Genomic DNA, 27,584 nt, shown 5'->3' with positions numbered 1-27,584 from the left:
GGCAAGCCCACGTGAAACCCCCTCAGAGCTTCTCAGAATAGCCGAGTTCCCCTGCCCCTGACATTCTTGTCCCAGCGTCTTGGGCTCTCACATGTTCTGACGTTGTCTGGAACATAGTAGGTTCTCAATAACCGCTTCCAGAGTGGATGAGAGAATGATGCAAAGTTACTGCCATTTTTCCTAAATCCTGCCCATCTTTAGACCCATTTCCAGGGATCCAAAGGACTTCATCCGTTGCTTTCACTAGCAGTGGTATCTCAGCATTTCCCAAAAGAATGCTTTATCTGGCAAGCAAGTAAATAAGAGATGGAAATGTGCTACTTTATATTTCATTGCCTTTGTTTTTCAAGAGATCATGATCAAAGCAATATAAAGATGCCTGAAATGTTAAGACGGCTAGCTCATTCAACGGCACGTGCTGAAGGTTGATGCTCTGGCCCCGCTGGGCACTCGGAATGGGCACAAGAAGACAGGATGTGGCCTCTCCCCCAAGAGAAGAAGATCTTGTGGTCCTGGTAGACCCCGTCAACCAGTGACCATGGTCACCCCTCCACCTTCCCAGGTACATGCAAACCGAGTAAAGCCGTGTCCCTTTGGGGGCTGATGCCAGTGCCGAGAGATGCTCCTCCCTGGTTTGTCCTCGTGACGCGAGCGAATCCCCTTTCCCCACAATGCTGCTCAAACTCCCACACAGATCGGAAGAACTTGGGTAGCACGACCGAAGTCTTAGAGACAGGAAAATTCTAGAAACCAGGGTGCTCCCTCAAGGTTACTTCCAGCCCCTTCCTGCTCGAAGCTGGTCTGTGGATCCGCTACACTGGATGCCGAGGCGATCCTGGAGGGGCCGACTCCCAGGCCTGCCCTCTTCTTCTCAACGGTCTACACCTGCTTCTCCACGGGCATCCCTGATGATTCCTGCCTCGGGGCGACTCCGGTCCACGCCCGAGCGGAGCCCGTTGTCCAGCAGGTGGGAAGCGTGCCGGCAGCACCATGGCGGTCCCACACGCTCATCCCGTGAAGTGACGTCACACAAAGTTCCCATAGAGTCTCACGGCACGTGCAGAGGGCCACGCACCCCCCACCAGACAGGGTCTGTTCTGTGTCCCCCGAGTGACTCTAGCGTGTGCCCCAACCACCGCTGTGGACAGTCGGTTCCATCTCTGGCTCCTTTAAACTTTCACCTCTGGGTTCCTGCTATCGGCCTCCTTAAGCCCCAAAGTCCCCGTTTATAGATTTCATGAGAAAACAGTCACTGAGAACCTGGTGGGCGAGTAGGAGGGGAAGGGAGGGTGTGAGTGAAGACGCAAGTTCAAAGGACGCAGTTCCGGGGTCCCCAAGACCACCACCAGGGTCAGCAGCTCCCTGGGAGGGCTCCCAGGACTTGGCGTGTCCTCTCCCTCAGCAACACGACGTAATACAGCAAAAGGACACCTGCAGGTCAGCGAGGGAGGGGCACGGGGTGCGGAGTCCAGGGCAGACCAGGCACCAGCTTCCAGGGCCCTCTGCTAGGGCATCGGAGGACACGCTTACTTCCCCAGCAAGGGGTCAGGCCAACAGGGTCAACACTGCCCCCAGGGAAGCTCCCTAGAGACCCAGGCCCAGGGATGGTACGGGGCATCCTCTGGCCACCGGTGCCGAAATCCCAGACTCCCGGCAGGGAGGCAGGACTCAGTGTAGACCCACAGTCTGTACATGCAGTCTGGGCACAGAGACCCCTCTTATCGGTTAGGCGATGAGGTGCTCCCTAAATCCACGTCCACAGACACCAGCCGAGGCCACCTTGCCATCAGGCCTTCCTAAATTTAGCGGGCTAGGCGCGGTGCAAACCCTGTCCTGCAATTTCTGGTTTTCAAGAGATTTTGGAATATGGCAATTATGATCCATTAAACACGCAGTTTTTAAGTTTAAATCACAGGAACCTGGGTTCCGTATTACAAAGAAATCCCTGGAGGCAAAGAGCTGAGGGAGAACCGGTGTTTGGGGGTGACTTCATTGCTGTGCATCTCCCCCTTCTGTGGCACTGATTTGTGATGATGTCACATTGATGATTGCCCATTAGAAACTAACGAGATCCCCAGTATCCAAGGGTCCCCCACGTCATAACTGGGTGGCAGTGAGGACTTTTCCAAAGAGACTGTTGTCTGTGCCCTGGTCACAGTCAGGGACCCCTGGAAAAACAGTCGAGATAGTGACCTACACGCACAGACCGGACACAGTCATGCCACAGCAAAGGCAACCTCGTGAAGTGTGAACTTAACTACCATTGACTGTCCTTTGTGTTAATGTTTATTCGGACTAACAGCTGGCCCCGGCCCTGTCGTGTGCTCCACGCCACTGACGAGATCTTCTCCACCATTAAGTCCCTGTTTTCATCCCTTTATTGAGAAGCCAAGACCTTGGGGGGATACAGAGATGTCCCCAAACACTCCTCACTCAGATACAGAAGGGAAAATGACAGGAGCCTATTTTAATACCATTTGCCCAGCCGAAAGATTAGCGCAATTTGACAAGATCGAAGCCAGAGAAAACGTTGGCTGCTTAAGTAAGAACTTTAGTAAAGAGTGAAATGAAGCCACAGCTCCTTGCTTGCAGTCCCCCAGGGTCACTGGCCTGTCAGTTAACATGTGAGAAGTCTAGAGACCGCCGATGAACTCGGGAGTGCTTCCAGGGGCAGACATACTTGTGCAGTTCACCTTCGTTTAGGGTGATTCAAAAGCACTGTTTCTAATTCCTTCCCCAACTCTCTGCACGAGGCGTCCAGCCGTCGGGTCCGCTGTGACCTTAGCTGCGGGCCCGCCCAGAAGTCCCCAGCACGGTGACATGCGCGTATGGAATGAGGGGCCGAACATCTTGCTGGGGACTGGGAGCCGTCTCTCGCTTCCCCAGTTTTGAGAGGCTGCCGTCTCCGTCAGAGGACTCCCCCGAACGCAAGGAGGCCTGGGGAGGCCACAGGAGAGCCGCTCAGCAGAGAGAGCACTGTCTGTGCTCAGCGGGGAAGGCCACCGGGGCCACAGTGTCCTGAACAATGCAGGGTGACTCTGCGCGGCCAACCCTGCCACCTGTGAGCACGACCTGGGTGACCTCACACCAGCGGCCAGGTGTGGAGAGACCCGGATCTTGCGTGTCGCTGCCCACCCGCCCAGCCACCCACCTACCGCTCACCTAAAACCACCGAAGCCGGTGGACAGAGTCTGCATGGGTCGGGTCACGCGGCGAGGGCCGTCATCGGAGCTGAATCCGCTCCTCTACTAACCTGTGAAAACATCACCGCGGTGTAGCCCAAGTTTTCCGGCCTCGATTTTCTGAAGGTGTCATCTCTCTTCGTCGAGATGGGGTATGTCCCCGTGGGAACCCCAAAACTAACCTTCAGAAAAGATGTCAAACGCAATCCTGCAGGGTGTGAAACGCATCCTTCAAGTTGTGCTGACGGTTTGCCATATTTGCAACTTGAAACTCACATGGTTGGCAAATAAATACGTTTCCGTCTTGTAAGGGTTTTTAAAAAAAAATCTGTGCTTGCGGACCGTCGTGAGCCCTTGGTTTCCACCTTTCACGCGGTTGGAGACAGAACGGATGCGAGGGCTGCTGTCCCGAGGTGCCCTGGCGGCAGGCAGGTCCCGGCAGGTGTTTGCCTGCAAGCAGGCCACCAGAAGCCGGGGAAGATCGGGACAGCTCCCCGAGCTGTACAAATGAACCCAATCAAACCACGTCGGCAGAGATATCTATCAGGAAGGCAGCACTCTGTGCATTGAGTAATCGCCGCTCCTGGAGCTGGAAGGGAAACCCAGAGGCTGATTCAAAAAGGGACAAAAATCTCATCTAGAGGATGTGGAGTGAGGCTCTGCTGAAACTCCTGATTCAGTGTCAGCCTCCGTCCTTGAGCGAGCCGAAGAATCCTTCAGAACACAAAGAGCGTGGACTTTCAGGCCATGATTCTTTATAAACAGGAGCCCTTAAAGTTACACGTTCCCTGGACCGCACGATGCACGCTAGAAAGGTCCGGAGAGGGCCCAGGGCAGACGAAGCCCCCCTCGGAGGCCCCTCGCGAGAGGCGGTGCTGGTTGAGGCATGGGGACCACACGGACGAGGCCCCCAGGTGGCTTCCCACCTGCCATGGCCTCACCCAGCGCAGCTGTCCCCAGGTGCGGGCACGATGAGCTTCCAAGTAAGAAACGCGTTGAGCGAGGGTTTCGGTGACACAAAAATTTTGCAATCTATTTTACAAACGAGTGAACTAACAACCACAGATTTCAGTGCCCTCGTAGGGACAAAGTTCCAAAACTCGGCTCCTTCCACTCGACCGTGCAGTTCCCTTGGTGATAACCACCTGTACCCCAGGCAGGAGGCTGAACCTGCCTGGGGATCAATGTCAGAGATGATGGTCTGAGGACGTGTCAGTCCTCATGGAGGCCAGGTAGGCAAGGACACGGGTTATACAAGTTGGAGTTTGGTTTGTTTTGTTTCTGCTTCAAATTGGTGACGGTATGGTCCATCAAATAATGCCCACGCCCAAACTCTCTGGAACCTGTGAGTACGTTAGGGTAGATGGCAAAAGAGACTTTGTGGATTCCATTAACCTGAAATCATCCTGGGCTTTCCGGGTAAGCCCAGTCTCATCACATGAAAGCTTGGAAGTAGAGAACGTTCTCTGGCTAGAGGCGGGAATGAAGTGGCAGAAAGGAAATTGGGGGGTTGGGGTTTGAAGTGTGGGAGAGCCATGAGTCACCGTGGCTGGGAGGGTCCACGTGAAAGCCTGAGAAGGAACACAGGCAGCTCTAGGGGCCATGACGGACCCTCGGCTGATGGCAACATTCAGGATGATGGCTTTTCTGTCAGATTATAAGTCCTTGAAAGATTATGATAAGAAATAAATCTGTGGTTTTAAACTACTGACATTTTAGGATGGTTTGTCCCCCAAAAAAGTAATTTAGATCATCATAAATGATTCCAGAACTGGTACCAGAGGTGAGGTGCTGTCATAGCAAAAACTCTAAAATATGAGGTGGCATTGGTTTAGAGGATGGGCGTCAACCATTGAGGACACTGGTCCTGGGGCCCAGAAGGGGCAGATCCGCCTTACGAAGCGGTGAGAATTTTGGAAGACTGCTCACCTCGGATGACGCTGGTGGCATACAATATTCGCCATAGACTGGAGACTCAGGGTGATGGTAGGTGAGCGGCAGGTGCTGGTGTTCGTTGGCTGTGCTTGACATGATACGACAAGAAAGATCTGAGCCCGGAAGAGACGACAAGGGTGCTCTCAGAGCTGGAAGGGCTACTAGCCGCTCTCATCAAAGGCGTAGCCGTCAAGCCCTTTGCTAAAACTTCTGATATCTCACAGAATGCCTTGGGGACAAGACTAGAGGTGTGGCTCCTCCACCAAAGCCACTGGGGCCTGACTCAGTGCAGAGATCGAGGGCCAGAGAGACCGGCAGGGGGCAAAGGAGTGAAGACACACAGCAAGCCCGAGGACACCTGGGAAATTGGCACCTAGAGCCGACTGGAGGCAAATAGGCAAGAAATTCATTGTGTTTTGCGTTTCTTGCCTTCGGTTTTTGAATGTTGTTAGAATATATCTAACGTAACCTTTGCCATTTCAACCACATTTAGGTGCCCGGGTCGGAGGCATCGCAAACATTTCCCTGTGTGAATCATCACCCTCCCCACCCCGAACTGCTTGCTCTAGCTTCCAAAACTGAACCTGGGTCCTCAGTAAGCACTGACTCCCCATCCCGGCCCCCAGCAGCCACTGCTGCTCACCGTCCCGCTTTCTGTCCATATGAATCTGCCTACGCTGGGCACCTCGTGCAGGGGGAGTCATACGGTATTTTCCCTTCTGTGCCTGGCTCGTTCGACTCAGCGTGATGTCCTCGAGGTTCACCTACATGGAGCATGTGCCAGAACGTCCTTTCTTTTTCAGAAGGAATAATATCCCCTCGTATGTACATAACACGTCTTGTTTATCCGCTTATCTGTTCGTGGACGCTCTAGCTCCTTCCACCTTTTGGCTTTGTGGCTATAAACATGGACGTACAAATATCTGTTCTAGTGCCTGCTTTCAGTGCTTTTGGAGATACACCCAGAAATGGAATTACTGGATTATATGGGAGGGAGGCAAACCACAAGAGACTCTTAAAAACTGAGAACAAACTGAGGGTTGATGGGGGGGTGGGAGGGAAGGGAGGGTGGGCGATGGGCATGGAGGAGGGCAGCTGTTGGGATGAGCACTGGGTGTCGTATGGAAACCAATTGGACGATAAATTTCATATTAAGAAAAATTTTAAAAAAATAAACATTTTTAACGACTGCCATACTGTTTTCCAGAGTGGCCGCACCATTTACATTCCCACCAACAGTGCACAAGAGTTCTGGTTTTTGCACATTCTCACCGACACTTGTTTTCGGTTTTCTTTTTCTCTTTTTTCAGTAGTAGGCAGCCTCATGGGTATGAAGTGGTATGCCAGCAACGTTATGACTTACATTCCCCTAATGATTATTGATCTTGAACATTTTTTTCCATGTGCTTCTTGGCCACTTGTATATCTTCTTTGGAGAAACGTCTGTTCAAGTTCTTCGCCCATTTTTAAATCAGGGTTTTTGTTTTCTTTGTTGCTTTGTTGTCGGAGTTCTTTATGTATTCTGGGTATGAACTCCTTACCAGATATGTGATTTGTAAATATTTCCTCCCATCCTGAAGGTTGCCTTTTTTACTCTGTTGACAATGTCCTTTGGTGCACAAGGAAATTTATTATGTTTTTAAGATAATTGTCCTTCACAAGAAACCATGGGTTGAGATAAAAAGTCTCTATGGAAATTAAATGACATTATGCATAGAAAACACTTAGCATGACACCTAATGTCTTGTTGTGTTCAACAACACAAGTGTTAGTTTTAGTATATGCTTACCCCAATCATGCAAGCATGTTTTTAAAATGTCAGAACTTAAAAAAAAATCCTTTTGGAATTATCTTACCAACCACATTTTATTTTATTTTATTTTTTAGTTTATTTATTTTTTGAGAGAGAGAGAGAGAGAGTGAGCAGGGAAGGGCAGAGAGAGGGGGAGAGACGGAATCCTAAGCAGGCTCTGTGCTGTCAGCATGGAGCCCAATGCAGGGCTAGGTCTCACGAACCATGAAATCATGACCTGAGCCGAAATCAAGAGTCAGATGCTTAACAGACTGAGCCATCCAAGCGTCCTTGTTACCAACCACATTTAAAAAATCTCAAAAACAATCAGTTTCATTACTTATAAACATATTTTATTTGGAGACTCCAAATAAATAGCATTGCTTTATTGGTTATTGGATTTTGTGTTTACATTTTCTTCGCCTGCGAGGTGTTACGAGATTTCGGGCTAGTTCCTCGTGGTGATTCCACCTTCAGCCAAGCGTGTTTACTGTCACAGAAGACCATACTACAACGTAGACCGACGACTCTGAACGTTCCGTACCACAAGTTAAAATGGGCTTGGAGTTAAATGTCTCCCCCACCGTCATCTTGAAGAGAGGAAACGTTCACTTATAAAGGTAATTCTAGTCTGGTCACTATGCAAGCAACAACCTTCCGACTTTCCTGGTACGACTCAAATATGCTACCGATCATCCCTGTGCACCTGGGGTACCGACCCCCTCCGCTCTTCTGATGAGGCTGGACCTGAGCCACGCTCTTCCTCTCCCGTCCTATCTGCTGCAAAGACTCCAGCCAGCATCGCCCACCATTACCATCTGCAGGATTACGTGACCAGCCAGATCTATGGATGGAAAGGCTCCGAAACCCAAAGGTGATTTTGACACTGTGCCACCTTTGAGCTGGTGATTGGCTTCCTTTGTCACAGACAAAGCTCTTCAGTAACCTGAAGAGGAGCGAGAAAGTCATTCATTTACTCAGCCGACAGCTCAGAGCCCTGGCAGGCAGTCTACCCTAGACATTAGGTGTGCCTGGATAAACAGCGGTCTGATCACCCTGAAAACTCTGTGTATTAGGCTGGAACCCAAGGAGCCCTGTGCTCTCGTGCTTAAATTGCTGCGGAACAGAGCAGCCCTGTTTACACCTGTTCTCTCGAGCTGGATTGTTTTGACGTCTTGGGCTCATCAAGACGATCATTCAGTTCTGCGCTTCCTCGAGGATGATTTGCATAGCTCAATCTGAGAACACCGAAATGAGCAAAGTTTTAACAAGCTGATCGTTTGATCTGCGTGTTCTTGCAAAGGTGTAGCCTCGTCCGCTTCGGTGCCTCTGTTTTTGTTTTGTCTTAAGCTCCGATCCTTAAATAATAAGCTCCGATCCCGTGTCACTGGCGGGCCCGAGCAGTGACACAGTGTTCTCGGCCAAAACAAATTCAGACAAAGAAATGAAAGTCTGCCTATTTGAAATGCTCTGTGTTGCACAAAGCCAGCGGTGTGCATACATTACGGAATCCAAAGCCAATGGATTCCTCAGCTGACTCCACATCACGAAATTACCACAGAACACAGCTCCCATTACATGAGATTCTCAGGATGGCAGGCAGAGGAGATCAAAGCAGTCTTTAGGAATGAGATTTGGCTTAATGCGCAAGTTGGCAAACAGCTGGAGTAAAAGTTGATGAATGAGGCGATTCTTCTGGAAGCAACTCTGTTACCTGTTTATGTTTAATCCATTTCCAATGGACAGAAGTATATTTGGGAAGATTTGTAAATTATTCCTGCCTTGAGACGAAATAATCACCGGGTTTCCTTCCACTGATAGCTAAGGAAGCGACAGGACACAGACGCAGGGAAGCACGCGCTGGGGTGGTGGCTCCCAACTACCACTCAGCCGCGGAAGTTCCAGCGGTCTGCGAGCGGATACAAAAAACTAGAAAAATGTAGTGTATGCGGGTTACCAAGCTGCCAACCCACTGTGCTTGGAAAGCGTGTTTCTTTATTGTGAGTTTCAACTTTCTATAGTTCGGGTGTTAAAATGCCTTTCCTTCATGAAAGCTGGTGATGGTATCTAAGAGTAGATGCGTTTTGGTTTTGTTGACTTTTATTGTCTTTTTTCGTTCAAGTAAGAGCTGGCAACCTTTCGTCCAGCCGAACATACATTTATTTTCATTACCGGTTCTTGGAAATTCACAAGTTCCAATCCACTGTCACGGAAAACGACTTCAACTCTGGTGCAAGAGGTTGGGGTCAGGACGGCGATGCCGAGAGGGGCAGGGGAGATGGGGGAGAAGCCTGGTCAGTGGAAGGGGCGATGCTGAGGCCAGCTCCCACCTCGTGCACTCAGTCAGACTTTGTGAACTGGGTCGCTGTCCCTGGCCACCGCCCCTCTGTCCCGGGCAGGTCCGCGTCTTTGTTCCAGACACAGTTGTAGAGCACCCAGTGACGAGAAACCATGGATTTGGAGAACGCCTCCAGAACCAGGGCAAAATTTTGATACATTGTTTCAAACAGATGAAGACATCTTGCAAAAGGAATGCCTCGCTCTTAATTCTGAGCGAAACCATGCACACGACATCACACACATTTGTTTACAGATGCCATACTTCGGGCAGGGCAGCCCTGGCCGGAAAGGATGCAAACCCAGTAGTGTCCGGCCAGAGAGGCACAAGTCTCGTGGGCTAGGTAACGTCAGAGCATCTCGGAAAGCCAATCGACCCCACCACGGAAGAGGCACTGGCTGTGCTGAAAACAACCTGCCCGTGACAGCAGCCACGGCGGGCAGACGCGAAGCCGGCGGTGGGATCCCACCCCTACAAAACCAAGAGCGGGATCGACAGCTTCCAAACTCGGGGCTCCACTTCCTGACAACGCTTTATGCTCTGCCCCCCGCAGGCTCTCGGCACGCCCAGGGGGTGCGCACTAGGGTTCACGAGCCCTGCAACAGAGCGCCTCACGTGTGCCGAATTCTCTCATAGCGAACCCGAATTCTGTCTGTGTGCCCTCTGAGGGGTTAGGGCTTAAAAGAAAGAAGTGATGGCTTAACCAGGAAAAGCTAAACAGAATGGGAGACTTCAGGGGCGCCTGGGTGGCTCAGTCGGTTGAGCCTCAGACTTCGGCTCAGGTCATGATCTTGTGGTTCGTGAGTTCGGGCCCCGCGTCGGGCTCTGTGTTGACAGCTCAGAGCCTGGAGCCTGCTTCAGATTCTGTGTCTCCTCCCCTGCCTGTGTGCTCGCTCTCTCCCTCTCTCAAAAATAAGTAAATACTTTTTTTAAAAAATTAAAGAGTGGGAGACTTAGAAGCTTAGGCTCATACTTTGTATCCCCAAGTCCCGTCGTCATCAAAGAAGTCCCGAGGATCAGGGCGCCAACAAGGAGTGATGCTGGGCTCCCCTGTCAGCCCAAGGCCGCTACAGACTCTGAAACTTACGGAAGGTGCCAGAGATCCAACCTCTGCTCAGAAAACCATGGTCCCCCAAGGAGAGGTGCCCCCAGGCCTCAGCGACCACTGGGAGGGGTCCGGCGGGCTCCCAGGCAGTGATGAAACCTCCATACTTCTCGGGGGGAAGGGCTCGTCCTCCGTGGGTCACGGGGAAAGGGAGGCTGTTCGTCTTCTGTCCTGCGCCCCTTTATGAGAAGTCTGACCAGGGCAACAGCATCAACGGTCCCTAAGTTTGTTAACTCGTGGACGCATTCGTTATATAACCAGTCTTCTTTTCTTCTCGTTTTCTTTTTTTTTTTAATTTTTTTAAATTTTTTTAAATGTTTTTATTTATTTTTGAGACAGAGAGAGGCAGAGCATGAGCAGGGGAGGGGCAGAGAGAGAGGGAGAACTCACGGACTGTGAGATCATGACCTGAGCCGAAGCCGGACGCTTAACCAGCTGAGCCACCCAGGCGCCCTCTTCTCGTTTTCAAAGTAGCCAGTGGCAAGGGGAGAGGGGTGTGCCAGGCAAGTTGACACGCTCCGGCCCCTCCTTCTCCACACTGTCCCGTCTCCCCGTCCAAAGGCACCAAGACTTCTGTGTCTCGATGAGAAGCCAGCCCACTTTGTTTCAGGACCGAGGTGGGGTTTAACTCAAGAATAACTTTTACTTTGAAAATTTGATTTGGAATGTTTAGAGCTTAAAAGATGTATACAGGGGCGTCTGGGTGGCTCAGGCAGTTGAGCAACTGACTTGATTTTGGTTCAGCTCATGATCTCATTGTTGGTGAGTTCGAGCCCCATGTCGGGCTCTGCGTTGATAGCTTGGAGCCTGCTTGGGATTCTCCTTCTCCCTCTCTCTTTTTCCCTCTGTCTCTCTTTCTCAAAATAAAATAAATAAACTTCAGAAAAATGTATACATGTGAGGAAGAATATTTAATCTCCAAATCACTATTCTTCTTGTTAGGAAAGGGCTATGTATTTATCAACAATAATGAGGAAAAGCAGATTGTAATAATCAGACAGCAGCAACACAGAGGAAAGGGGAAATCATTCTCTTAATGACCTTGTACATCTTGAATTTAAATACATTTTTTAACCTCCTCAAGCAGCACCGGACATGACATGGGGTGTGGGAGAGTGCCCCTGACCCACCCGACAAAAGTTAGATGTTTGCCAGCTTAAACATGGACATCTTATTCTCGATTTCCCACCATCTGCAACGTTGGGCACTTTGGGCAGGTGGACAGGGCGCGTGCACTGAGCCAGAGTTGAGCCGTGTCTGTGCCTGGACCTCGGCGTCCTTCTGTTTGCGTGTGGCCCCCCCTTCCCGATTTGTGGCGCTCCCTTCTTTGTAAAAAAATGTTTCTTTCTCCCATTCCATCATCTTCTTACTTCATTTTCGTTTTTATTTGTCTTAAGTAGACCCTACACGTGAATTAGTCAAAGTTTTCGTTCTTTTTTCAGAATAATCGCGATCCGTATTTGGAAGTCCTTCTCCAAACCAGACCAGTGAAACAAAAATGCACTGAATTTTCTTCCTGACCTTCATGGTTTCATTTCTCGTATTTTAATACTTTGCACACCTTAAATTCATTTTCAGGTAAGACACATATTCGTATTGTTTTAGATGAGCTTTTCACGTAAGACGTCATTTTCTTTTTCCACATAAGACGTTCCTTCTTTCCAAACGGCTGGCCAGGAGTGCCTGCACACCGGAAATACGCCCCCGTCTCCTGGTCAGTGTGGAGGCCGCCTTTGTAATGTGGAGATGCCCTCTGTATGTCAGCCTTCCTCGGACAAGGAACTTCGCTCCATTAATCCTTCCATCTTCTCCTGGACAAATACTCGATGGTTTTAAGTGCGAGGCCTCTTCTGTAAAGTAGTATGAATAATTCTCAGAGAAGCGTTTTTAAAGCAAGTTATCTGTGGGTAACAATACATAATGACTCATGTAAAACCACACTAAGCCAACAACAGAAAGGCAAAAGACAGACATTTGTATCAACAAGCTAGGAGAAGACACGGGAGACAGGATTATCGCAAATCATGTCAACACAAAGTCCAGAGCAATCACTAATGCTGGGGAATGGTACCCGACTTTGCAGAGAAAGCCGCGGATCAGATCCGCAGGTTCGGGTCGTGGGATAGCTGTAATGTGTGTACTCCGGTTTAGCAAACCGACTCCTCTCGAGCCGGGTGGGGGATCCCTGGATTAACGTGGCCTCCTGTGTAAAAGACACCGCAAGTGCTGAGTCCGTCAGCAGGGCGAGTCTGGGCGGCCCCACGGTGGGTCTCTGAAGCACGCCGGCGACCCAGACCTTCCCGCTTCCTCCCGAGTCCCACGTCCGTCCCCCCCGACACTAAACCCCGTCTCCCCAGCAGAGCAACAGCAGCAGGGAGAGCGGCAAGTGGGGACCCAGTAAGTTTTTCTGGAAGCAATAATCTGTGTTGGAACACTCGACCTCACCTACAAGTATTCGTGACTTTAACAAGTCTCTGAAAACGATGTCCTTAGAGAAATCGCTGTTTTACTCCCCGAACTAGGATATTTCTGAAAAGGCCTCTGCAAAGGGGCTCCTGAGAACACCCACGTCCTTACTTGCGCCCCCTCAGCTGGAGAGGTTGGAAGGGAGGGAAAAGGCATGCTTGGCCCTCTTGCGGGTGGGAAGCGGGCGTCCCCTCACTCAGGAGGTGCAGGATCTCAGAAATGTCCTTGTCAACGACGACAGCAACATTGGCGAAGAAACAGAAGCTATGGAGAAAGGAGGGTGAGCAGAAAAGAGACCCAGAAATGCATGTAGGCCTCTCTGCAGAGGATGATGAGAGCCCTGCAGCAGCCCCCCCAGTTCGGAAATGGGGTTCAGTGTGGGAAACAATGAGGCAAAAGGAGGGAGGGACTAGGACATGAGGGGGAGGGGCGCAGCCCAGGCTCCTGGAGACATTCATGGATGGGTTCGTTACCAGGGAAATGCCAAAGAACACCATCAGACCAGCTTACAAAGACCCTCTCTGTGCTCGGCGAGCTGCGCCTGGGCCCCAGGCAGCAGCCCCGCCGACAGAGAACGGCCTTCAATCTGAACTTGGATGGCCCGGCGGGGACGGCTCTCCGGGCACCGCCTTCCCGCGGCCACGGCGTCCCCCACAACCTCAGTGTCTGGGATTTCCGCTGGAAGAACGGGGCCCTGTCCCTTCTCGAGCTGAGGCCTAGAATGCATCCTGTCCTCGGAGCAGCCGTGGGACACGAGGCTCCTTTAAAAGGTCACCCGTTGGCCTGGGAGCCTCCCCAGGATTAGAGAGCTGGGCTGCCGTTGATGAGCTCGCAAATGAACGAGTGGGGTTCAATCCGCTCATAATGAAACCCGCGCCCGTCTTTGCCCCAGATGAGTTTGCCCACCCCCGGTGGACACCTGCCTGGGCCGGAAGAGCCACCTCTAACGTGAGGAAGTTGCCCCCGAATACTTCCTCTGGGAGCGAGGGGCTGGGGCCTTCCTGGCGGCTGTCCGGCTTCTCCAGCGGAGTCCTCTTGGCTCCTCCCGCTGGGGAGCTCAGGCTGTGCTCGCCTTCACGCCTGCAAGGGGGATGTGGCTGCACAGACGCGAGCGTGGTCCACCACGGTCAGGGCCACAGGACGGGCGCGGCGGGACCCCGGAGTGCACCTGCTCCCTACGCCCCCTGCAGCCCGAGCCTGCCCGTGGGTCAGCCCTGGCCGCACCCCCTCTCCGCCCTGTTGCTCAACCTTCTCAGGTGATAGCGACAAGCAGCCAGCGCTTGTTCACCTGTCCGAACACGGTTCGGAGAGCGCTGGGCTGTACTGTGATACTTAATTGCTACCAAAATATCGCATGTAAACGGTTTATAGATAAAAGAAAGGCATTGTTCAGAAAATGGATTCATTAGTATTTAATTGCTTTCACTTGCAATTAATCCGTTAATATTAGGAACGAGGCTCGTAACAAATTAGAGGGGGGAACAGCCGGAACGTGGGATCCTTTGCCAAATCCCAAACCTCCCACCTCCTGAGCGCTGACTCGGTCGGTCCTCGGGAACCCGCAGGTCTTTGCGCGGGTCAAAACTCAATTTCTCTTTCTAACCTCCAAAGTCTCCCGAGAAGGCCAAGGAGGGTCGGGTGTTCGTTCTGACGACTCACGCAGAGGTGAGGCAGGAGTGGGCGTCCTCAGTTGGGGTGCAGCTGCAAATGACTGGTTTGGCGAGAGGAAGCGCTTAGCGAGGTGCGTTTGGAAGGACAGAAAACCCCCCACGTTCCCTGCTTCCACTTTTGCTTTCTGGAAAATCCGGAAGCTCAGGCTCCAACCGGGCACGTCTTCTCCAGTCCGGCTTCGTCCAGGGAGGGGGCCGGCCAGCCTGCCCGCCGGGGACACCGCTCGCCCCGCCCACGCCGGCCACCTGCCCCCGCCTGCTCTGGCGGGAGGGCTCGGGGGCGCCTCCAGGGTGAACGCGGTGCCCGGGCACCCCCAGGGCCCCCGGCCGGGACCCCCCCCCCCCCCACGCGACGGGGTCTCACCGAGCCCAGCGGCTGCCTCCCACTCCCGTCCACCCACCGCCAGCCCTTAAAGGCCTTTCTCAATTGTTTGCTGTCAGCAAAACAAGAGTGTGCCCCGCGCTCCCACAGACAACAAAGCCCGCAGCGGCATTTCACGCGGGTGATGTCACCCAGGTAAAATTGTACTGACAAGCTTTTAATTAAAGTTTTCCCACACATCTTTCCGCGGGTCCCCGGAGCGATTATTCATTATGTGCCGACTGCCAGCCAATTGTGAGTTGGGAGGGAAGTGTTTTATTTTCAAAGCTCTTGCTGACAGCTAGAGAACACTTTGTTATACAATCTGTTTACGTTTTTTCACACACACGCACACATCATCTTGCTACGGGGGAAGCGGCGAGGCTGGGTGTTCAGCCTGCGTGGTGATAATTAAATACATCTGGTGCCGTAATAGCCAGCGGGGCGGGGACAGCAGAGCTCCCTCTGTGAAGGGTCACCCCACCTTGACAAGACCCCCCCCCCCCCACCAAGCTCGTCGAGGAGAAACGGCTCCGAGGAAGCACAGGCTCTCACCGGTGCACGGAACCCGCAGCCACGGTGGGGAGGCGCCCCCCGCGAGGATCCGGGGGGCGCAGTCAGCAGCAAGGACAAAGGCACGCCTGTCGAAGCCGCCAGCCGGTGCCGTGCCGAGCAGCAGGCAGGAGGCTCCGTCCGCGCCGGAGAGGGTCCCCCTGTCCCCCTGCCCGGCCGGGGAAGACCCGGCTTCGGGGGGCGGGTGAGCTCCGGCTGGATGGGGGCTCCTGCTTGCAGACTCCGTGTCACCGCCACAAACTCCAGCTCGGGGAGGAGGCGGGGGAGGGGCCCTGCCCGGGACGGCGACTCTGACCTTCCCCCTCGGGGTGCGAAAGCGTCCATTCCCACGTCGACCTTCAGACCGACCACCTTTGACACCCCCTGTCCAGGCACCTCGCGTGGGTTGCGGGGCGTCAGAACTGGGTGCCCGTTCGGACTGCCTCCTTGGCTGGATGTGAGACTCGACACGCGGCCTGCCCTCCCTGGACTCAGTTTCCCCACATGCCAACGGGGGACAAGAACACCTGACTCAGGGCTGGGTCACCACCTGGACTCAAAGCCTGAGTGCACGCGGGTCCCTTCGGCCCTGGGAAGAGTGGCCACACGCGTTCCCAGCAGACCTGTAAGGTTACGCTGGTCCCCGCCACGGGGACAGGCTCACGCACGGCCCCCCGGCCCCCGCGTAGCGCTCCTTGGCTGTGGATACGCGGTGCGACGCCTGAGTCCCTCCGTGGCAAGCCGTGACCGGCGAGCACGGATCCCGTTCCCGTGACATTGACCAACAGTCGGCGCTCCTGCAGGCCGCAGGCCAGCCACCCCGCCATCTCTCCCGCCTCACCCCTCCGAGCCTTACCCCACTGAGCCCCAAGAGCCTGCCTCCCACAGAGCACGTGGGTAAAGAACTTGGGTTCCCAGCGGCCCCTGCACGGCGCTTGGCACTTTGATCCCTTCTCCTCCCCATGCCCCGCGGGGCGGACGACCTCCTCCAAGGTCAGGACAAGGCGGGGAACCAACGTGGGGCCCCCAGGGGCGGGCCCCTCCCCCTCAGCCTGCAGGCTCACCTGCACTGAAGGGACCACGGTCATGCGAAGGAGCCCTTCCTGAAACAGTCGGACAGAAGCCGACTGCGCGCTGCTTGGCGCGAGGCCTGGCACGTTGACCCGCCCTCGGTGGAGTCCAGCCGCGGCCACAGACTTGGACACGGGCACAGGAAAACGCCTGTGTGGGACACCACCGGGCCTACCCTGGGAGTGAAAAATGGCTCCAAAGGGGAGAGGCGTTTATGGTGGGCGGTGGGAGCAGGACGGGAAGGAGAGAGGGAGAGGGTGAGGGGGGCCCTCGAAACCCGGGAGGAGCTTGTGCATCAGGCCCGGAGCTAGAGGAAGGAGTGGCTGAGATCCCGAGACCGGGCAGAGGGGCAAGCCCAAGTCGCCGCGGCTTTGGGGGACCCCCCAGAGCAGGAAGCCGCTAGAGCCTGAAACACTGTGAACAAGAGAAAGCGTAGCCCATCGTGCATCTTAGAGAGAACTTTCTAGTTGCTGTTGGACAACAGGTGGGAGGCTTTTACGGAAGAGGCACTGAAGAGGATTTCACAGTCCCCTTGGAGTAGGAGGGTCTCCTGAGACAGAGCAGAGCCAGTGGGGACGAAAAGGGGTGGCCAGGGTCTCAGGGGGCCCAGCTGTGTGCGGCCTGTCGTGGGAGCTGCACAGCAGGGACTCGGATGTTGGATAAGCCCACGTGTACGTGGGTGGGTGGCCGGATGGGTGGACGGACGGATGGACGGATGGAGGGATGAATTCCATTAACGACTGAATAGAAAGTAATTTCTGCCCTCGACTGTCTGGCAGTTTCACTATTTGGGATTGGTTTGGTTCGTCTAAATTTGGCAGAATGTGCCGGGCAGCTCCGAAGGGAAAGAAAAAGCAGCCACAGAAGTCTTTGTTGTTCCTCCCTTTGAGGTGTGGGATGCAATCCCCTCCTCTTAAATCGCGGGTGGCTAGTGTCTCCTTCAGCCCTCACGGAGGAACAGAGGCACATTCTATGCCATCTAAGGCTCGTTGAAAGCACACAATGCAGCTTATCGGCTCTTTTGAGCCCTGGAATCGGAGAACCCGGCAGGCCCGAGAAGGCCAGCCGCACAAAAGCATTCTGGCTGACGGTTCCGGGCCCAGACAGCTTTGCTAAATTCGGCTTCAGATCATTTTGTCCTCCCTTCCTATGGGGCCAATTGGAACTGAAGGTCCCAGACATTGAAAATCAGAGGCACAACGTCTCCTCTGTGTCCTGTTTAAACTCCTGATTCCCTGAATATATTAGCAAAATAAAATGGTTTAGACCGGTCGCTATGTTCTCGGGGATTCTTTTCTGCGTCAATAGTGTGTGGAATCTGGGAGGGGGGTGCTGCCATAATAAAAACCTAAAATACACTGTGTCAGTTTGGGCTTGGAGGGAACTAGAGAGGCCCGAGGAGGCTGTTAGCAGAAGCCAGGCAGTTGTAACAGCAGGTGTCTCTCAGTGAAAACCCAGTAAAAGGCGAAGGCAATATTATCTGAGGAATGCAGACCTTTGCTCTTCAGTGATGGAAATTTTAGCAAAATGTTGCCTGAAATAATGGAGCAAATAGCACATGTATGCAATAAGGAGGTGGGTTCGTTGAAGGACATTTTTAGGCGGAATGCTGAAATCACCAATTTTTTTTCAGCTGAATATTATATGGTTAAAGGATGATGAGTTAGAGATGGAATTACTCCGTTTTCAAGCAACATTTATTTTTTTATTTATTTATTTTTTTTAATTTTATTTTTTTTAACGTTTATTTATTTTTGAGACAGAGAGAGACAGAGCATGAACGGGGGAGGGTCAGAGAGAGGGAGACACAGAATCTGAAACAGGCTCCAGGCTCTGAGCTGTCAGCACAGAGCCCGACGCGGGGCTTGAACTCACGGACCGCGAGATCATGACCTGAGCCGAAGTCGGCGGCTTAACCGACTGAGCCACCCAGGCGCCCCCAAGCAGCATTTAGAAAAAAATATATAAATAGGCAGGGCTTGCTGGCTTTGAAAATAAACTATTACCCATTTTCAGCCTCTCCAGAAAAAGATTTAAAGCAATGTTTTATAGACCCTTTCGAACCTGCAAGTCTTTCAAAAATGTCAGGTCACAAGCCTGTGTGTTAAACGATAGGGTCCCTATAATTTTTTTGGTTGTTTTCCCACTTTATGCTCAAGAGGAGGATTTGTCTTGAAGTGTTTGTGGGTGTGGCTTTTGACTAATGGAATAAATGTGAAACGATACAGGGGAAACCCACAGTGTTTTTAAGGGAATGATATCAACTCAGACTGACATAATGTAGACACAGCCCACAATTGAAAAGAGTATTTTCAAGCTACATTTGACATCAGGAAATGGACCGAGAAGAGTATTCAGTTACAAACTCAGTTCATTTCTTACAGAAAGAGAGATTGGCCCCTTTGTACCCAGGTCTCCAGATTGAGAGGAGCCACCCACAGAAACCTCATCCTCACGCGGACCCTGATCCTATTGCCAGGATGATTGAGAATGGTCTCGAACGAGTCTGCACAGGGACAGAATGTAAATAACTTGTGACCAGAGAGTAGACTGTTATAGTCTTTTTAAGAAAAATGGCCACGAATTTCTTCAACAGTCCTCCCATTCAGATAGAGTCTATGACCCTCTTAAATCTGGAGGAGAATTTACCTGTTTTGGCTACGAATACAGCAGAAAGGATGGTTTTGATTTCTGAAGCTGGTCCACAGGAAATTATCAGGTTTCCCTGGTTCATTGGCACAGTCAGTGTGGACCCTGTGCCATCGCATACGAGGCTCTGTGGCTCACAGGCCACCGTGGCACGAAGCACCTTGAAGAGGGCAAATCACCCTGGTCTGCGATCCCAGCACAGACATGAGAGAAAAGGAATCTCCAAGGTCAGGCACCAGCCAGGGAACAACGGCCGCTGGAAGAGGCAAAGAGGGGTCCCCCCCCGTAGAGTCTCCCCAGGGAGTGTGGTCATGCCAACACCTCGATTTTGGACTCTTGGCCTCCAGGTGTGAGAGAATAAAGTTCTGCTGTTGGAAGCCCCCAAACCCGTGGGACTCTATTATAGAAGTTCCAGAAGATGAATACAAAAAGTCATATGAGGACACAGTGCCCCACGAAGCAGCCCAGGGCCCCTGGCGTTGCCCTGGGGACTGGACACTGGACAACTGCACAGAGAAGTTGAAGTGCATGGTCCTGGTTTTGACGCCTGATCCCAAAGTCCTGGCACTGATCCCTGATCCTCCAGTCCTGGTGCTGATCCCCAATCCCACAGTCCTGGTGCTGGTTCTTGATCGCACAGTCTTGACACTGATCCCTGATCCCACAGTCCTCACACGATGCTCCTGACCTTTGCTTCCAGGAACTAGACGTGGTCTCTGATCTCCCACCTCTGCAGGAGCTCAGTGCTGTGGCACTCAGTCAGCAGCAGGGAGAGGCCATCTGTGTTGGAATGAAGCCTGTGCCTCCGACAAAACCCATTCTCTCATTTCCAGGAGGTTCTCCTCTCCTGCCATCCCTCGTTCCTCCCCCTGTGTTTCCTTCTTTCTTTCCTTCTGTCCTTCCGTCTGCCTCTCCCGAGATTCTGTGGAAGCTGTCAAGGCTGGGAGATAAGGGCCCTCCAGCAACCCACGTGGCCCCGACCTCGACAGCCAGCCCCGTGACCTTGTGTGCGTGGGTTTGTCCCTTTGCCCTGTTCCTTCTGTTGCCACGTGACTTGATGGAATCAAGGGCTGTGAACAGTAACATTCCCTCTCAGTCGCCGGCTCTGTCTTTCCTTCTTTACAAGTTGCTGGGCCAAGTCCTGTGCGGACTCACATGGCAGGAACGTGGAGTCAGGTCTGCAGGGAATGATCTCTGCTGCACATTCACTGCCGACCTTTGGGGCCAGTGCCCCCGGCTGCCTGCCCATCTTGCAGAATCACCAGGAAGAGTGAATCTAACAATGATGCAAAAAGCTTTCTGTTTGCCCGCGAGGCAGACAGCGCACAAAGAGGGAACAGCCCCACCCAAGACTCTGAGCAGCTGTGATGTCCAGATCTCCTCTGTCCGTGGGAGTGGAAGCAGCCCGGAGCCACAGGTGACCAGTGGCATTGCCCGGTGGCCTGGAGTCTTCCCAAGGGGGCAGACGGGGCTGTGAGACGGGAGGCACACCACAGCCCCACCCTCATGGGGACAGACCCGCACCGAGCACCTTGACCTCATCCCCACAGGCTCATCTTGGCTGCAGTCAGAGGGTTCCCGGGTGTCCGCGTGGGACTGAAGTCCCGATGTCAACTGCGAAAGCTAGGAGGACCCTACCCCCCTGGAGACAAGACAGCCTGCCCATCCCCATGCACCTGCTGATGTCACCTGCTGGGAGCCCTGGACACCGGCTGGGGACGGCAGTCACCACAGCCTGGACCAGAGACACTGAGTTTCCACTCTCACGGGAGCACCTGTCCAGGTGGGGTTTTTCCACCAGTTTTAGTTTTTCTTTTGTCTGTTGGCCTCTTGCGCGATAAGAGCCGTTTTTTCTTCGCACGCACTTCCTTTGCCTCTGGCGTGAAAACTGGAAGCCAGGCAGAGCCCTGTCACTGCCATGTTACTGATCACTCACATGCCTCTCCGGTTTGGGTAGGCGTGTCACCTGCCTGGCCAGACCCTCTGAGCTTCTAGAACTGGCCTCCAAACCCGATCATCAGTGATGCTGACAAGGAAGCATGCCGGCACTGAGGGCAGTGAGGGGTGACCCCCTGGCCACGGATTCTAAGGAGGGTGAGACGGGCCGTTGTCAGGAGAGGCGCATCCTGCTTCGTGAGGGACCCCTGGGCAACGTGCACACAGCCTGGGACAGCAACCCCCTCTGGACAGTGAGTTTGGCCAAATCCGACGGTCTTTAGGCTGTGAAAGGTGTGACCGGGGCTCTCTGAAGAATGGCCGGATATTAACCCAACATCGTTACCCACATGCCCCATCACTGATCCCACCGCATTGGCAAATGAGATCGAAACGCAGCAAGGAAAAATAGAACGATCTTGCGGAAGGAACAGTGTTTTCACCACCCCCACCCTTCTGCGCGTGAAATCCGTCCGTTCTGGCGGCAGGCAGAGGACAAGGCCGTTCCAGGGCGAGGGGGGCAGGGGGGCAGGAGGCTGGCCTGGGGGCAGGCGGGCACTCCCCCGAGCTCATGCGGCAGGCAGATGTGCTGGGGCCTTGATAACCAGGAAACCCCGGGACAGATCGTGGAGGGAAATCATCTACAGATGTGCCACGGGATGAAGAGTCCAAACATTGCCAATAAATTAGCCAGAATTACATTTCCCCACATCAGTATCTTCTGAAGTATAAATTATGGCACTGGACGTCACATGCTATCTGAATTTCCCAAAGTCTTCAAAGGCGAGACAGCCAGAGTCCTGGATGTTCTTGGCAAATCGTGTTCTTCCCTGAAACTATTCACACGAGGACTGCAGGGTGCCCCGGGGGGCTCGCCACTTGCCGACGGGGCTGGTTTCAGAACGGGGCAGGGGGACCGGGCCGCCCTGGGACAGAGCTGGGGGTCGCCACGGGCTCACCACGGCTGGGCCTCTTCCAGATCGGCGTGGCTCTCACGCGGGCTCCGTGCGAACCTCTCCTCTGGGGCTTCAGCACAGCGTTTATCCAGTGCCCCCGCTACCACGGGGAGTCTGTTTTTATCAGTTCGCACTGTAGACGAGCGCAAGCCGAGGCACAGGGGAGGCCCAGGTCAAGCCCCCGGCCCTCCGAGATACGTGCAACGAGGTCGCGCGGGCCTTCCTCATGCAAGAACGCTTTGTTCTGCCAGGACCAGAGTTTTCAAAGCAGTGGCTCTCCATCTAAAATGAGCCCCTTTGCTCAGGGGATCCTTTCGAATTCCCAAGGCAAAAATGCAAACTAAAGTCTCCCCCAAAATGTGACGGAAATGTACACACGAGAAATTTCTTATGACGATGTGGGTGGTCTGTTAGAAACAGTGAACGTATTGACACAAAGTAGGACAAGCCTCGTCGCTCCGCCCTGCTCTGCGTGGGGACAAGCGTCAGAGCGGAAGAGGACGCCTCCCCGATGTGCCAGGGCCCGTGCGGGGTCACGTGCCTGTGATCCTTCTGACCCCTGGCTAAGGCACCTTCAGTGGAATCCTCCTGTAGGGGGCCGGTCAGTGCCCCCCCCCCCCCACCCCGAGGGCACACATCCACCTGGAACCTCAGAGCCTGACGGTCGTATCCGTCTAGACTGTCCTACCAACGCTCCACAGACCGGGGGGCCTACGAACAGAGGCGGGTCTGGAGGCCGAGAGTCCAACATCCAGGTGCCCGCAGGGGTGGGTTCTGGTGTTGCACACGGTAGCCCTCCCCTTGCTGGGTCCTTCCGCGCAGGAAGCTCTGTGGGTGCCGATCCCGCCTGCCCCACGACCCCGTCACCTCCCAACGGCTCCCCCCGGAGCACCGTCACCTTGTGGGGGGAGGGTCCGACATACAGGCTTCGGTCGGGCTGGGCATGAGAAGGGGCAGTGACCGGACGGGGGCACTCCCTCGGGACGAGGAAGACCCTAAGCCCGACGGTCAAGTGCCCAGGCGAGCGGCAAACGCTCCAGCTTTAACTGCAGGGTGACTGGCTCTGAAAAACGCTCTTGTGAGAGGAAGGAGAGCAGGTCTCCCGTACAGCGTGACCTCATGGCCGTCAAGGGCACAGGAGCAGGCTTCACTGTCCCCTGACGTGCGTCAGGTACAGCGTGCCTGCCCCGCGTGCGCCTCTGGGCCGTCCCCACCGTCCCAAATGACCGCCTCGGCCAGCGTCGGCCGGGGCCTCTTCCCCAGGCACCGTGTCCCAGGGGACGTTCGCCCGTTCCTTCTCGGCTGTCACCCTGGGGGGTGGCTGTCGCCCCTCTCATAGTGGTGGCCCCGGGGGCCACAGCGGCTGGGAAGCAGTGGAGCGAGGCCATCTGACGCTTCGGGGTCACGCGTCCAGCAGCTGACACAGCAACATTCGCTGTCACAGTCAGCACCACGGCAGAGACGCGCGGCCCTAAGGAAGTCACGTGTTGGCACTCACAGCACGATCGTGTTTGGAAGACGAGCGCCCAGCTTCTGTAGGCAGTGGTGACGAGAGAGCAGCATGAATCTCTGAAGGGGCCAGTGGGACGGCAGGTGGACCCCAGATGGCCTCGCAGGCAATCGCCTCTCCCGGCACCAAAAGTCCCGAGGGACGCCGCCCTCCGACACCCGCCACTGCCCTGTGTCCTGGCATCGGGGCTCGCCGGAGGAGGGTCCGGCCCCCGTGCCTGGCCCCCTCCCCGGCGTCCTGTGTGTCCCAGAGTCTCGGGGAGCCCGGCCGGCCTCGCCGCCCCGCAGAGGCAGGGACTAGAACGGCCACGCCGGCCCGCGTCCTCCTCATACCTTATCCATCACACGAACAACCGCGTCACGGGATTTCACGTGTGACACACGCGGAACCCTCGTGCTGGGACCCAGCTGTGGGAGCCTTCAGACAAGATGCTGGGGGCCCTGCAGGGACCACACTTGGCACGCGGCCTCCAGCGCCGTTCTGCCCCATTGCTTCCTGGGGAAAGGAAAATAATAATAATTTCTAAGGCTTTCAGATTCTGCCTCCCAAAGTACTTTTCCAGGAACATACTTTGAAAGAACACCATAGAAAATATGGCCCCTGTGACACAAGACTTCAGACATCCTCATGATTTAGGGGGCGCGACCGCTGAGGGGCCCCTGGAAGGATTTTTTGTTTCTGAATTTTCAGGAGAGGAAAACACGCCTTGGAGTTGCCTGAGCTTCAGAAGTCAAAATCTTACGTGGATTTTGCGTGGTGGGTGCTTGTTCTCAGTACAAAGGCAGTGTTGGCCGTGGGGGTCTCGCCCTCTAGTCATCCCACATAAGGAGGCGTTCCTCTGAAGGTAGTGTCTGAAGTACAAAGTCTTGCACGCTTTCTATAAAGCAAGCCCAGAAAATGTTCTAGAAAAATCCGTGTGAGTTGCCAAAGTGTTCCTCTGTGGTGTATGAAGTTTGCTCCAGAATGAGCCAGCGGACCCTAGGTAGGTAGGGCGTAGATTCACCCAAACGTGCCTCTGTGCGTGGAGCTCTTAGTATGCACCTGCTGTGTGCCTGGCTCTGGGGAAAGGGGGACGGGGGTGCGGGATCTGGGCTAAGATGGTTTACTCACATGGCAGGGGACCCAGGTGGGTGTGCACGGAGGGCGTGTGCTCTGTGCGGGAGTGTGCACGTAGGTGCCCTGCAAGGCACCGGGCCCAGGGTGCTGCAGTGTGGACGCACGGAGGGGACCCCTCTAGTCCGCACACGAGTTCTGGTCCGATGGGATGAGTTTTGTCTCAACTGGGGGAGGAGGAAAATTCTTCCCGTTTCTCCTCTGGTGCAGAATTCCCACCTGGGCTCCAGAAATTGGCCACCAAACTGCAAAACGTAGGAGGAGGTAGGAAAACCTCGGCCTCCCGGGGACACAGCCCGGAATTCGCAAATTGCTCTCCCCACGCGGCCCCGGCCAGCTTTCAGCCGGGTTTACAGGTTTCAGGCTGCTGTTCATCCAGACTCTCATTTTCACCACAAATCTTTAAAGGCAAAGTGTCGGCGGGAATGAGGTCTCTAACACCTCCCTCTGCTCTCCTTGGGAATCAGGCGTGAGACAATGAAGAATTCTATTTCTTTCCTTCAAGACAGTAGAGAAGATCAACACAGTGGGTCACAGCACTGACCAAAGAACCAATTTCGAAGCCGGTGGGCGACAGGGATGTCGGACACGCCTGTCCCCCCACGGCCGGTCACACCAGGGGCCTGCGGGTCCGCACGGCCAGCGGCCGCGTGTCTCAGAAGCCGGCTTTGAGCCCGTTGACGCCTCATCGAAGAAGTGCCACAGCCGTGTGACAGGTATACTGTATCTCACGGGTAAGGAGACAGGACGATGCAGTAGATTAATACTTCGCCTTTTTAATCTATTAATCTATTACCTTTGGGACACGATTTTAAATCCAATCCAGAGCAAAGTGACTGAAAATCATTCTGGTCTGACAGCTTTAAAAGATCACAAGTGAAATGTGTTAAGAAGGGTCTCAACCCGTTCATGCCAAACACGGGAGGCTCTCCGGAAGTTTCCTTGCCCCGCTGGGGGGGTTCTGCACCCTCCCGTCAAGACGCCGGAAATGGGCCGCACCAGCAGGAAAGGGTTCCTATTAGACAGGCTACGGGGAGGAGCACGTGTCACGTCCGGGCCACGATCTGGGCCACGATGTTCATCACTGATGGGAGTCGCTGTCCATGACCTACTTCTTCCGGGTGGCCGAGTCCTGGGGTCACACTGGCAGCTAAACGGAGCAGGGGCCACGTGGGCCGGGCGGAAAGTACACCGAGCCTTGTGGGTGACAAAACGTGAAACTTCTTTTCTTAAAAGCTTAGATTTTGACAGCATGGAAGCCACATGGGTTTGCATCTGTCAGTCCAATGGTGGAGACCCTGCTTGGGGGTCAGTCTTCCTGCTCACCAGCGCAGACGTCCCGGGGCAGGACTGAGCCCTCGAAGGAGCCTCGCAGGAGATGAGCATCCTCCCACGGGCGGGGGGGGGGGTGGGCCCCCCAGCACGGCTGTCTCCAGCCGGCCCCAGGCCAGCACAGGGGACGGCACACAGGCCTCAGCCACCTCACCCGAAGGGGACACGTCGCCGGAGGACCGGGTCATAAGCACACGCCCCACTTCTCCCGGGAGGGTCTCGGGTCCAATGTGCACATCGGCTGCTCGGAGGGGCCTCTGAGGTGCTTCTGGGGGCCCTTGAAGGGCGCAGCTGTGGAAGGGGGATTCAGAGCAGAGTTCGGATCCCGGTCTCAGAAAATGCACCTTTCTGCCGTGTAAAGAAAGACAAGGAGAAAGGAGAGAGCACGTGAGAAGATGCCGTGGTGACATTGGACGTGATCCGGCACAGGGGACGGGCGGCCAGGCTCGCGCTCCGACTGGCGAGCTCCTGGGCACTGACCGGTCCAGCTGCACCCGACCTTCCTCTGCCCAGTCACCCTCCACGCTGACGAGAAGCGACCGCTGCTGACCCCGTGTCCCTGTCGCTCTGGGCCATGCTCCTAGTCCGTCCGCTTCTTTCAGCTAGAAGAGAGCGTCCCCACCTCCGGGTGCCCCCCCCCCAGCTGAACAGGCCCCTCCAGGTGTTCAAGGACAACACGAAACCACAGGGATACAGCTGGACGCTAAGGACGAGACTCAGCAACATACCACGTTGGAGGCAATGCCATTTACTCATGTGTGTGAGGACCCCCCTGGGAGGGATGACAGGCGGAGGGGGGGGTGCATCAGCACCCTCGGCGCTCCCTCTGCTACCCCCGTGCTTCGGCCTCAGGTGCCCACGCCCTCCGCGGCTGTCCCTGGCACCGGTGAGCCCTGACGTGCACCTGCCGGGCCCGATGACCTCGCTGGAAGGCTGGGGAGCCCCTTCTCACCCAGACGCTCACCGTCAGGCTCGGAGCAAAGGGCACGTTTTCTCCCGGAAAACCGGTTCAATTTGCACACATGGAGACACCGTGCCTGTGGACACTCCCGGTGACCCGCTTGTGCTGCCCAGAAGCCTGGAGCGAGGAGAGCCCGTGGGACAGTCGCCCAGTGTGCGCACTGCAACGTTGACCCCCGGGGCGGCTGCCCAGAGAGTGTTTGCCGAGTGACTGCGTGAGCGTGGGGCGCCCCTCCCCCCTCCCAGGCCCAGGTCCGCTGGCAGCCCCGGCAGAAGCCCAAGTCTCTGAGGCCCGGGCCGTGTCGCACGCCGGTTCTCTGCACGGGCCGGGGCGTGCTGGAGATGCCAGGTGCTCCGAGGACAGCGCGGTGTGCCGGTGGGGACCCGTCACCACTCAGGGACACCGCTGTCCACGACCCAGTCCAAGCCACCAGCAAACTGCACGGCTCCGGAAATGATTACAAGCACACGGCCAAGGGGCCTTCCCCCGGTTTTTGTGACTGGATATGTAATTACTGGATACATATGAATAACACGTAAATAAACAGACAATGAACAAACTAGATCTGCACGTATTCAGCGTTAGTTAAGTTTAGGCTCAGTTCGTGGTTAGAAACGTACCCACTCTTGATCGACAACCTGAAAACGGCAGTGAAT

This window comes from Panthera leo, chromosome A1, assembly GCF_018350215.1.
Source record: "Panthera leo isolate Ple1 chromosome A1, P.leo_Ple1_pat1.1, whole genome shotgun sequence".
Taxonomy (NCBI): Eukaryota; Metazoa; Chordata; class Mammalia; order Carnivora; family Felidae; genus Panthera; species Panthera leo.
Note: the sequence above shows the minus strand (reverse complement) of the source record.